This window comes from Triticum aestivum, chromosome 2B (genome assembly GCF_018294505.1).
Source record: "Triticum aestivum cultivar Chinese Spring chromosome 2B, IWGSC CS RefSeq v2.1, whole genome shotgun sequence".
Taxonomy (NCBI): domain Eukaryota; kingdom Viridiplantae; phylum Streptophyta; class Magnoliopsida; order Poales; family Poaceae; genus Triticum; species Triticum aestivum.
The window spans coordinates 573039646-573053406 of record NC_057798.1 but is presented as its reverse complement, the minus strand read 5'-3'; positions in this window follow the sequence as shown (position 1 = coordinate 573053406).

The following is a 13761-nucleotide window of genomic DNA, read 5'->3' as shown; positions in this document are numbered from 1 at the left end:
GCCTCTATTTATAGGCTGGCACACACGCCACCTCCCCTATTGTGATGCATGCTAACTTACCATGGAGTCTATCCGGCCAGCTAACAACTTATCCAGCTAACTAACTACATGCATGACTATCCTATCACGCCATGAAGCTAGCTAACCAACTAACCACCTGGACTAAGCACTACGCGCTGGACTAACCAACTCGCCATGGCCACGACTGCACGGGCACGCACGTACACCATCGTGACACACACGCACACACGTACTCTGGGTGCATACCCATCACGGTTTATTTCTAACATTCTCCCCTTAAACCGTGACTCATCAGCGTTGGAGTTTGTTGCCACTCCCGTCGTTGTCGTTGTCATGGCCGCCGCTACACCCTCCGTCACGCTTGACGCAGCCTCCATGCTCTTCCTCGGCGACACACGTCGAGCTCCTTTTCCGCCTGTGACACACGCCTGACGTTCTGGCGACATACGCCGTCTTCCTCATCTCCGGTTGCAGCGACATATGCCATCTCCTCCGACTCTGGCGACACATGCCGGTGACAGCCGCAGCACCGCGCATCTTCTTGGGCCGACACACGGCCCAGAGCTCCATCGCACAGCCGCCGGCGAACGCCACCACCGCCGGCATGCGTCTGGCATGAGGAACGACGCCACCGCGCGCCTCACCGCCGACGTGCAGCGCCTCCATGTCGCCTCACTGTGTCGCGCCTCTGCAGCTTCCTCGCCGCGCCACCACGACCTCTGCGCCACCACGCTCGCCGCGGACTCACCGCGGATCGACAAGGCTCTGATGCCAATTGTTGGGACAAACCAGGTCCGGCGACGAACGCCGAGTAGGCTCCGGCGACATGAACGCCGGACGAACCCCAGCCTCTCTCTCACTCGGACGTACGTAGGTGGAAGAAGAAGAGGAGCACACTGACAAAAGAATTTCCGGCGACAAACGCCTCACCACACGAACGGCGCCACGCCGCACGAACGGTGCCTCGGCCGCACGCATGACCCTTCTTTTTTTACTCAGCTCAAACTATAGCACATACCACGTACATCCAACCAACTCAGACCGGCCTCTATTTATAGGCTGGCACACACGCCACCTCCCCTATTGTGATGCATGCTAACTAACCATAGAGTCTATCCGGCCAGCTAACAACTTATCGAGCTAACTAACTACATGCATGACTATCCTATCACGTCATGAAGCTAGCTAACCAACTAACCACCTGGACTAAGCACTACGCGCTGGACTAACCAACTCGCCATGGCCACAACTGCACGGGCACGCACGTACACCATCGTGACACACACGCACACACGTACTCTGGGTGCATACCCATCACGTTTTATTTCTAACATGGGTAAGTGGAAAGAATTTCAGTGGTGCTGTGACTGCACTGCACTGAAGAGTCGCTCTCTCTCTCTCTCGACACTGCATGTGAGCCCGAAGCATCTATATGGCCGGTCTACCGTTCAAATGCAGTCCTGTAGGCTGCTTCGGAATTTTTGGATTAGTCGATCAGGTCCTGGTCGAGCCAAATTGCAAGTTCGCGCAATTTTAGCCCCGAACTCCGACAAGCGAAAACCGATGGGCGTTCTCATCGGCCATCCACGTGCACACCGTCGCAGGCATGCGAGAGGCAAAGAATTTTGGGCATGAACGGGGCAAGGTTTGCGCCGGAACGTCGGCCAGATCTTTTTCAGTAGTCAAGTCATCGGTGACACGGAGTCATGAGTAATGTGCGTGAGTGCGTCTAAAAATAGTTTTTTTTAACACAGTACAAACGCAAATGTTTATATACACACGCATACACTCATCCCTATAAACGCGTGCACACACACCCTACCCCTATAAGAGCAACTCCAATGGGGCGACCCAAACGAGGCGATTTCATCCGTTTTTTGTCCGTTTGGGTCGGCCGCCGCCCGGCGTCCGCCCTTTTTTAGATATGGGTCGGCAGAGCGCCCAACGCGCCGACCCATATGTGTCGGCGTGGCTGCTTGGCCCCCCCTTTTTTTTGCATGATTGCATAGTTCAAAATAAAATCGTTTTGGACCGAATAAAATAGCATAATTTATTATAAGCCAAATGAAAATAAAAAGGTCTCACATAGCTCTCACATAGTTTTGCAAGGGAATAAAAGAAGATATATCTATTGGTTGCCAACATGAGCCCGCATATGCTCAACCAAAACATTTTGCAGTTGCACGTGAGTTTTTCAATCACACATGTCTTGATGAAATTGGGTGAACTGTTCAAACGTTGCCGCTACTCCATGCTCAGGCGCAACATTCTCACCCTGAAACTGAAACCCTTGATCATACAGACGTTTCGGGCGCTCATCTTCTACGATCATATTATGCATGATCACACAAGCAGTCATCACCTCCCACAGTTTCTGCATGCTCCAGGTATTAGCAGGATACCGAACGATGCCCCATCAAGATTGCAAAACACCAAAGGCACGCTCGACATCCTTCCTAGCACTCTCTTGCTCTTGGGCAAATCTTTTCCTCTTCTCTCCGACAGGGTTGGGTATTGTCTTGACAATAGTGGTCCACTGAAGATAGATACTATCACCCAGATAGTATCCTTTGTCATAGGTGTGGCCGTTGATAGTAAAGTTCATCGGTGGGTTGTTGCCTTCGGCAAGCCTAGCAAACATCGGCGAGCACTGAAACACGTTGATATCATTGTGTGATCCGGCCATGCCAAAGAAAGAGTGCCAGATCCAGAGATCTTGAGACGCCACGGCCTCAAGTATGACAGTGCAAGCCCTGACATGATCCTTATACTGCCCTTGCCAAGCAGAAAGGCAGTTCTTCCACTCCCAATGCATGCAGTATATACTACCAAGCATCCCTGGGAAGCCCCTGCTGGCATTCATCGCCAACAAACTGGTTGTATCTTCAGCAGTCGGCTCTCTCTAGTACTCAGGGCCAAACACAGCAATAACAGCCTTGCAAAACTTATACAGGGACTCTAGGCAAGTAGACTCGCTCATACGGACGTACTCGTCAATGAGATCATTGGGCATTCCATATGCAAGCATTCGGATGGCGGCAGTGCATTTCTAATAAGAGGAAAAACCAATCTTGCCAACGGCATCCTCTTTGCGCTCGAAATAGTCATCACAGCCGACCACCCCCTCTCTAATACGGTTGAAAAGATGCCTACTCATACGGAAATGGCGGCGGAATTTCTGATGTTTGAACAATGGGTTTGTTGTATCAAAGTAGTCCTTCCAAAAAAGAAATGCCCGCTCTCTTGGTTGCGATTCAACACCGGAAGGTGGCCCGGAATGGAGCCATGGAACAATGACCGCTGACTGTTGAGGTGGTGATGGACCAACACGGCAGCCAATATCTCCTCCTCGTCGTCGGAGGACGAATCATCGGAGTCGCAAAGAAAATTGTGAAAAAAGAACTCGTCGGCGAAGTTCATTTTGTACCTTGGCAAACTGTCGAACAGCTTGCAGGCATCGACGAAGGAGACGGCCGGCGAAGGGAGTCGCTGAAGGAAATATGCCCTAGAGGCAATAATAAAGTTATTATTTATTTCCTTATATCATGATAGATGTTTATTATTCATGCCAGAATTATATTAACCGGAAACATAATACATGTGTGAATACATAGACAAACATAGTGTCACTAGTAAGCCTCTACTTGACTAGCTCGTTGATAAAAGATGGTTGTGTTTCCTAAGCATAGACATGAGTTGTCATTTGATTAACGGGATCACATCATTAGGAGAATGATGTGATTGACTTGACCCATTCCGTTAGCTTAGCACTTGATCATTTAGTATGTTGCTATTGCTTTCTTCATGACTTATACATGTTTCTATGACTATGAGATTATGAAATTCCCGTTTACCGGAGGAACACTTTGTGTGCTACCAAACGTCACAACATAACTGGGTGATTATAAAGGAGCTCTACAGGTGTCTCCAAAGGTATATGTTGAGTTGGCGTATTTCGAGATTAGGATTTGTCACTCCGATTGTCGGAGAGGTATCTGTGGGCCCTTTCGGTAATGCACATCACTATAAGCCTTACAAGCAAATGTAGCTAATGAGTTAGTTGCGGGATGATGCATTACATAACCAGTAAAGAGACTTGCCGGTAACAAGATTGAACTAGGTATTGAGATACCGACGATCGAATCTCGGGCAAGTAACATATCGATGACAAAGGGAACAAACGTATGTTGTTATGCGGTTCGACCGATAAAGATCTTCATAGAATATGTAGGAGCCAATATGGGCATTCAGGTTCCGCTATTGGTTATTGACCAGAGAAATGTCTCGGTCATGTCTACATAGTTCTCGAACTCGTAGGGTCCGCATGCTTAACGTTCGTTGACGATATAGTATTATATGAGTTATGTATATTGGTGACCGAATGTTGTTCAGAGTCCCGGATGAGATCACGGACATGACGAGGAACTCCGGAATGGTCCGGAGATGAAGTTTAATATATGGGATAATGTTGTTTGGTCTCCGGAAGGGTTCCGGAATTCACCGGAAGGGGTTCCGGATGTTTCCCGAAATGTTGGGTGCGAGAACACGTTATTTGGGCCAAAGGGGAAAGCCCACAAGGTTTTTGAAAAGCGCAAAAGGAAGTTTTGCGGAGTCCAGGGGCCAGACGCCAGGGTCCCTGGCGTCTGGGTCCAGACACCGGGAACCCTGGCGTCTGGCCCTGGAGTCCGAGAAGGACTCTTGCCTTTCGGGTGAAACCGACTTTGTGGAGGCTTTTACTCCCAGTTTCGATCCCAAGGCTCAACATATAAATAGAGGGGCAGGACTAGCACCAAAGATACATCAAGAAACACCAAGCCATGTGCCGGCAACCCCGTCCCCTCTAGTTTATCCTCCGTCATAGTTTCCGTAGTGCTTAGGCGAAGCCCTGCGGAGATTGTTCTTCACCAACACCGTCACCACGCCGTCGTGCTGCCGGAACTCATCTACTACTTCGCCCGTCTTGCTGGATCGAGAAGGCGATGAAGTCATCGAGCTGGACGTGTGTTGAACGCGGAGGTGCCGTACGTTACGTACTTGATCGGGGCGGATCGTGAAGGTGTACGACTACATCAATCGCGTTGATAAAGCTTCCGCTTAGCGATCTTCAAGGGTATGAAGATACACTCTCCCCTCTCATTGCTATGCATCACCATGATCTTGCGTGTGCGTAGAATTTTTTTGAAATTACTACGTTCCCCAACAGTCGCGACGCGCACGGACTAGCTAGCTGTCCTGCCGGCGTCCGACGAGCGTGTCGGTGAGGATCTGTCCGGGCGGCGAGGCGGCTTCTTGGTCGGGGGCGGCTGTGTGGTGAGGGGCGCGGGGGGTGGGAAGCAGTCGGCTCCCCGACGGCAAGACGGCGGTGGCGGGCGACGTGGGAGTGGGCGGTGTAGCTGGGTGGATGTGGAGGCCTCGGCAGCTGGCAGAGTTGCCGACCAAAATGGGCGGCGGCGTCCGCGATGAAGGAGGAGGGCGAGGGTTGTTGTTGGATGGAGGAGGGCAATGTAACACAGACCAACAGGCTCGGGGGGAGGAGAGGGCGAGTGTGCGCGCGTCCGCCGCGTGTCCGCGCTGACGCAAATCCGGCTCAAAAATGAGCCGGGAATGGGCCGCCCGCAGACGAAAAGCGGACGCGCGTCCGTTTGGGCCGGCGTGTTGGGCCACCTTTTCTGTCCGCGCCGATCCAAACGGACGGCGGCGGACGAAATGGGTCACCCCGTTGGAGGTTCTTTAAGTACCTCTGAAAGATTGAGCCGGCATATCATTTTGAAATTTACGAAGTCACCATAGGCACCTCGTCATCGACGGGAACGTCTCCTACCACTGAATGCGCATCGTCGGAAATCCTGAAATAAATTCAAAAATAAATGCGAGCACCAGGACTTGAACCATGGTGGGCTGAGGATATCACAGTCTCTCTAACCATCCAACCATAGGTTGGTACCCTGCGTCTAAAAATAGTTAGTGAGCCGGTCGGATGTGTACATACATGTCATACATATCAGATTCTTTGTTTTTGGTCCTCAAAAAGGTTTTGTATTTCCTTTTTTTGGGGAAGAGAAAGAATTTTGTTGAACAACTTTGGTGGCAGCACAACAGACTTTCTGGAGGAGAAAATGCATGTCGTTTGGCCATGCTCATGCGAAAGTACTTAGGGCAACTCTAATTAATCCCCTATAACCGGTTAGAGAAGTAAAAACTCGGTTTTACTTCTCTAATCGGGACCTAGCCACTCTCAATCGGCGTTAGTGGAGGATAATTTATCCTTACCCGCGTCTTAACTCACTATTTTTACTCCATCACTCGGCGGCTGAGTAAAAATTTCCCACTAGCCGCCTCCTCTGCCTCTCCATACCCCCTCCCCTCCCCCCTCCCGCCGTCGCGCCCGCCACATCTCTGATTTCCTAGACCTCCCTCCGTCGCGGCAGCTACAGAGGAAATACCTCGACTTTTACCGGCAAGCGTGGGGGACATGAGTGGTGGAGATTACCGACCGCGAGACCCACAAGCGGAAGTGGATCGGGTCGTTCCACACGACGGAGCTCGCCGCCCTGGAATATGACCGGTGGCAGGTGCGTTTCCACGGGGCGGAAGTGCGGCTCAACGTGGGGGACATCGCCCACCGACCTCATCCCGCCGCCGCTGGGGGTAGTGAATGCGGCAATGGTTCGGGGGGACCTAGAGGACCGGGAGCGCATCGTGGCAGTGGCCACTGACGAGGATTACATGGCGGATCTCCGCCGCTAGTACCCCGAGCCTGTGGAGGCGGAGCCGGTGATCGACGAGAAGGTGATCGTCATCTTCGACGACGAGAAGGAAGGCGGCGACGAGCGCGGCAACCACGATGGCTGCAAGGACGAGGAGTTCGACGTCGAAGAGTGGGCGTGCATTCCCCGACTCCGGCGACAACAGCACCGGCCTGGACCCAATGGATGGTGGAATGTCAAGGCAAGATTGACTCTGATCTCTAGTGGTTAGGTTTAAGTTTAAGTTTAAGTTTATCTTCAAATGGGTTGTTTAATTTCGGTTGTCAAGACAATGTGTCCAAGTGTTGTTGTTTATAAATTGAAACTAGTTTGGTCTTATGCAAATTTATTATTTACTATGTTAAATTTAGGACTTCGGCTAGATCCAGCAAAATTTAGTGAAGTAAAACAAAAATGCTAGACGTACGGGAAACTTCTACAAGAATTATCGAACTACTCTTCTTCCCTCACTAATCTCTCCCCCCCTGATTTTCAGGGTGGGGCCCGCTTCATCCTAACAACCAATCAACACACCACAACTCAGCCTAACCTGTAAAACTTCTGTAAAACACCTGTAGATGTAGCATTGCTGGAAGTAAAAACACTTTACTAAAGGTTACTCCGTCGAATCCTCTTTTATTTTTACGGGATCGGTTAGGATTGCCCTTGCCGAGCGGTGGGAAATTCCTGTGGTCTTTGGTCTCTGCATGCTTTACCTTTTTCACGCATACACAGCTTGTTGCCTTTAGAGTTACACGTCTCTGTTACAAAAGCCATTCAACATGTCCATGCAGTTTCTTCCCAACGAGTGAAACCTTTCCGGCAAATGGAGGTACGATTTACCCCAGCCGAGGGCATAAAGCCAAAGCCAACTCAAGAAATAGTCAGCATACATCCCAACTTTTTTTATATTTGACTCATTTGACCAGCACGTTGATGTTTGACATTGTCAATGATTGCCAACAACTCCGCTTATTATCAACAATCAATTTGTTGAAGGAGAATTACTGGCATATGTCCAAGATTCAAATACGTGGTTATAAGTACTCCCTCCGTCCGAAAATACTTGTCATGAAAATGGATAAAAAAAGATGTATCTAGAATTAAAATACGTCTAGATACATCCCCTTTTATTCATTTTGATGACAAGTATTTTCGAACGGAGGGAGTACAATAATTAGCCATGGACGTGCATACGGTGAAAAATTTCAGCAACCCTAAGCTTCAACCCAGCTAGGCGCCCAACCCTCTTTAGACACGCGTTCCCTCGATGGGTTGGTGAGAGTGCGACACATGAAGAAAGATGAATGGACTAGTTCAACTGATACAATGGTAAACCATGCAACCTACTTGGCCTAGGGCTGCAACTAATGGCGGCCGTAGGATTGCTAACGTCAGTGCTTCCGTCTTCTCCTCCTATCTCCATTTTTCCAAAGATTCATTTTTTACCCATTTATTACTATTGAAATTTGAGTTTATTAGTGGTTTCTAAGTTGTTGTTCTTTTTGTGGGTTGTGGTTTCTGTCCTGGGAATGATTCCGACAATAAGAGAGGTATAGGGTAACGGAGCATGATCTATCGAGATGCATATGGGTGACACGGTGGTTTTAGCGAGTTCGGGCCTCTCACGGTGGAGATAACAACCCTACGTCTCGTGCTCCGGAGAGGCTTTGTTTTATCTGAGTATATATCCGGAGATTACAATATGTGTGTGTGAGAGAGGAACGGATCCCCATGTCTGAGCTAAGTCGTGAGACTAATGGTGAAAAGAGAGAGAGGTGGAAGAAAAAAGCCCCCAAGTCTAGTGGTGGGGGTGGCTTATATAGAGTGCGCCACCCCCTCACCTCCTATGTTACAAAGTGGAGCATCAATGCCATAATGCCTGCCCACAACAAAACCGTCATGCTGACTATTGGTCTTCGCATATCCGAGTGAGTTACATGGCCGAGTGGAATTAGCTCATCGAGTGGAGTGCCATGCTCCGAGTGGTTGTTGCCGTCCGAGTGACTTTCAACTTGCGGTACATCTGGACGGCGATTTGGCCCAGGGGCCCAGTACAAAGTGTACGGTGTCCATGGGTAGGGTCTTTAGGTCAGGCCTGTTATCCTACCCCTAATACATGTTCTCGTCATTAGCCCCCGAATTGGTCGAGGTTGAGCGGGTCGAGTCGAGGTGTATTCCCAAATGAGTCGAGTGCTACGGAGGCACTTATGAGCTTCCTCTGGTCACCCGGCGGTCTTATCTCCGCGTGTTGCCTTGACGGATTCCAGACTGCATGGTGTCCGAGTGAAATGAGCTCAAAACGGGTCCGCGGAGGAGCGTTGAACTCACCTTATAGCAATTTTTTTGGAGTGATTTGGAGCTGGTCCTGCATCGAGTAACTGATTACTCGGAATTTCTTCATGTCTGGAACGTGTCTTTTTTTGTTGTTTGGCCGTCACTCGGACCGGGAGGACCGTTCTGAGTGGATACCATTCCAGTTGGGGGCACGCTGAGTGCACCCACTGGGTGTAGTCCCCGAGACTGTCGTCGACTGCGGGCAGTCGGCGGGAGTCTTAGAGCCTGTCTTTTTTGTTGTTGTTCATCACTCGGACTTGTCAGGCCATACCGAGTGGAGATTACTCCAGTGGGGGCACGCTTAGTGCACCCACTGGGTGTAGTCCCCGAGACCGCCATCGACTGCGGGCAGTCGGCGGAGGTCTGGGAGAATTAAAACTCTTTTTAGCTGGTACAGATCGAACTTGTTCTTCTCTCGGATTGGTTTCTGTTTGCTTGATACAACTTCTGAAGAGGAATCAGCAGTCGACTAGTTGGACGATCCTTGAGTAGCATTGATCAGCTCATCATCAAGGCCCTCAGCAATTGTCTTGACGCTCCTGTCTCAGATCACCAGCAAGGCACTCAACAATGGTCTCGACGTTCCTGTCAGCCGTCTGCTTTCGGTCGCAGTCGACCCGCACCATTCGGCGGGGCCGATCAACTCGTCAACAAGGTATTCAGTAATGGTCTTGACGTTGCTGAGTGTGGCTCGCCTTGGCGACACGCTCAATCTCGTCCTTCTTCTTGATGGTACATCTCTGAGGCGGTGGTCATGGCCGACCCACACTTTGCTAAGCCCTCGAGTGGGAGGATTGCTCACCATTCGGTAAGATTTTTCAAACTTAGGCGAGTATTGGACTGCAGCTAAGCCTCTGAGTGGGAAGACCGCTCACCACTCGGTAGGATTTTTTAAACTTAGGCAAGTACTAGACTGCAGCTAAGCCCCCGAGTGGGAGGATCGCTCACCACTCGGTAGGACTTTTTAAACTTAGGCGAGTACTGGACTGCTGCTAAGCCCCCGAGTGGGAGGATTGCTCACCACTCGGTAGGATTTTTCAAACTTAGGCGAGTATTGGACTGAAGCTAAGCCCCCGAGTGGGAGGATTGCTCACCACTCAGTAGGATTTTTTATTACTTAGGCGAGTACTGGACTGCAGCTAAGCCCCAGAGTGAGAGGCAGACTCACCATTCGGTAGGATTTTTTATTACTTAGGCGAGTACTAGACTATAGCTAAGCCCCCGAGTGAGAGGTAGACTCACCACTCGGTAGGATTTTTTATTACTTAGGCGAGTACTGGACTGCAGCTAAGCCCCCGAGTGAGAGGCAGACTCACCACTCGGTAGGATTTTTTATTACTTAGGCGAGTACTGGACTGCAGCTAAGCCCCCGAGTGAGAGGCAGACTCACCACTCGGTAGGAATTTTTATTACTTAGGCGAGTACTGGACTGCAGCTAAGCCCCCGAGTGAGAGGCAGACTCACCACTCGGTAGGATTTTTTATTACTTAGGCGAGTACTGGACTGCAGCTAAGCCCCTGAGTGAGAGGCAGACTCACCACTCGGTAGGATTTTTTATTACTTAAGCGAGTACTGGACTGCAGCTAAGCCCCCGAGTGAGAGGCAGACTCACCACTCGGTAGAATTTTTTATTACTTAGGCGAGTACTGGACTACAGCTAAGCCCCCGAGTGAGAGGCAGACTCACCACTCGGTAGGAATTTTTATTATACTGGACTGCAGCTAAGCCCCCGAGTGAGAGGCAGACTCACCACTTGGTAGGATTTTTTATTACTTAGGCGAGTACTGGACTGCAGCTAAGCCCCCGAGTGAGAGGCAGACTCACCACTTGGTAGGATTTTTTATTACTTAGGCGAGTACTGGACTGCAGCTAAGCCCCTGAGTGAGAGGCAGACTCACCACTCGGTAGGATTTTTTATTACTTAGGCGAGTACTGAACTGTAGCTAAGCCCCCGAGTGAGAGGCAGACTCACCACTCGGTAGGATTTTTTATTACTTAGGCGAGTACTGGACTGCAGCTAAGCCCCTGAGTGAGAGGCAGACTCACCACTCGGTAGGATTTTTATTACTTAGGCGAGTACTGGACTGCAGCTAAGCCCCCGAGTGAGACACAGACTCACCACTCGGTAGGATGTTTTATTACTTAGGCGAGTACTGGACTGCAGCTAAGCCCCCGAGTGAGAGGCTGACTCACCACTCGGTAGGATTTTTTATTATACTGGACTGCAGCTAAGCCCCCGAGTGAGAGGCAGACTCACCACTCGGTAGGATTTTTTATTACTTAGGCGAGCTTGCTACAGAGTGTGATATGAGGTTTGATCATACGAGTAACTTAGTCGTTCCCGTGTTGGGGGTGTAGAGGTAAAGACATGTCCAACTGATGGTGACGCGCGAGGCGGCCGAGGGGCGATGAGGTGTACAACCGAGTGACGACGCGCGGGGCGGCCAAATGGGGAAGACATGCACAACCAAATGGCGACGCAAGGAGCGGCCGAGTGGTGAAGATGTGCACAACCGAGAGGCGACGCATGGAGCGCCCGAGTGATGAAGACGTGCACAACCGAGTGGTGTGGTGCGGGACGGCCGAGTGAGGATGTGCGAGGTAGCCGAGTGACATATTGCGCGTCCAGCCAAGTGGCTGAAATGGTCTTCGAAGGAGTTAGCCAGATGCTTTCGAAGCTAATGTAACGATGAGGTCGGTGTAGTTTGGTTGCGACACAACAAGACCGGTGTGACAACTGCGTCTGAATAGAATGAAGATGGCGTGCAGAGCATCTGGGTGATTATAAAACTTGTCAAAGTGGCGGATTGAATGCACTTGTTAAAGTGAAGGATCTGACAGGTGATGAAGTACTTGACCACTCAGGAGAGTGTCATTCCAAATGAGATGCAGCCCCCGAGTGCGGCGTAGCCCCCGAGCGTACTACAGGCTTCAACAACGAACATGTCGGAATACGAGAAATATAGTTTTGAATGGATGATTTGCAATTTATTGAGTCGGACTCGGGTAAAGATGAGGAGAAGCTTCCAAGTGATGCTCGAAAGAGGTAAACTCGCAAGGAGTGAAGTGTGCAGTGTAATTATAAAAGGGACTTATCAGTCTCATGCTTGACGAGGTCTATGTCATTGATATGATGAAGAGGATTCCTTAGAGGGGTTGGACGAATGTGTTTGAAGCCAGCAGGTGACAAGGTCGGTGTTGTGGTGCGCTAGGACCGGTATGGTGACTGAGTTCGAGTAGCGATGAAGTTGGCGTATAGGGCCGTCGAGTGATCGCGTAACTTGTGTAAGAGAAACGACACAAGCCAACGAAATAATTTCTGGAGGAAATTTGATGTGTGCTGAAATGATTTGTGTAAATAACAACCATAGACACCCACTGGGAGTGCAAGGGGCTTACTGGTTCAAAACCAACAAGATTCTAAAAGAATGAAGGATCTAGTCGAACTTGACGAAGTGAAGGATCCAACTGGACATGTTGGAGTGCTGGCTCAAATAAAATGGAAGTATAATGTTCCGACTGAGTTGCAGCCCCCGAGGACAGATGCAAACTCGAAATGAAGAACACATGGTGTTCATGAATGACGTATGCGTTAGAAATGAAAGTTGGACTCAGGAGTGAGTACTAAGCAAGTATGTGAAAATAAGAAACCGAGCGTAGGGGCACACTCGGTGGCGTGGCCTCCGAGTGAACATGATTTGTGAACTACAGGATACTCAAGCACGGGGAAATAATAGAATGTAGTGCTAGAATGACTTAGCTGTCTGAAGGCGCGCGGGGCGGCCGAGTGGTGAAGACGGGCACAACCGAATGGCGACGCACGGAGCGGCCGAGTGGTGAAGATGTGTTCAACCGATGGCAATGCAAGGGGCGACCGATTGATGTAGATGTGTCCAACTGAGTGGCAACGCACGGGGCGGCCGAGTGGTTATGAGGTGACCAACCGAGTGGCAATGCGCGGGGCGGCCGAGTGGTTATGAGGTGACCAACCAAGTGGCGACGCGCGGGGCGGCCGAGTGGTTATGAGGTGACCAACCTATGGCGACGCACGGGGCGGCCGAGTGGTTATGAGGTGACCAACCGAGTGGCGATGCACGGGGCGGCCGAGTGGTTATGAGGTGACCAACCTATGGCGATGCGCGGGGCGGCCGAGTGGTTATGAGGTGACCAACCGACTGGCGATGGGCGGGGCGGCCGAGTGGTTATGAGGTGGCCAACCGAGTGGCGAGGCGCGGGGCGGCCGAGTGGTTATGAGGTGACCAACCGAGTGGCGACGCGCGGGGCGGCCGAGTGGTTATGAGGTGACCAACCTATGGCGACGCGCGGGACGGCCGAGTGGTTATGAGGTGACCAACCAAATGGCGACGCGCGGGGCGGCCGAGTGGTTATGATGTGACCAACCTATGGCGACGCGCGGGGCGGCCGAGTGGTTATGAGGTGACCAACCGAGTGGCGACGCGCGGGGCGGCCGAGTGGTTATGAGGTGACCAACCGAGTGACGACGCGCGGGGCGGCCGAGTGGTTATGAGGTGACCAACCTATGGCGACGCTCGGGGCGACCGAGTGGTTATGAGGTGACCAACCGAGTGGCGACGCGCGGGGCGGCCGAGTGGTTATGAGGTGATCAACCGAGCGACGACGCGCGGGGCGACCGAGT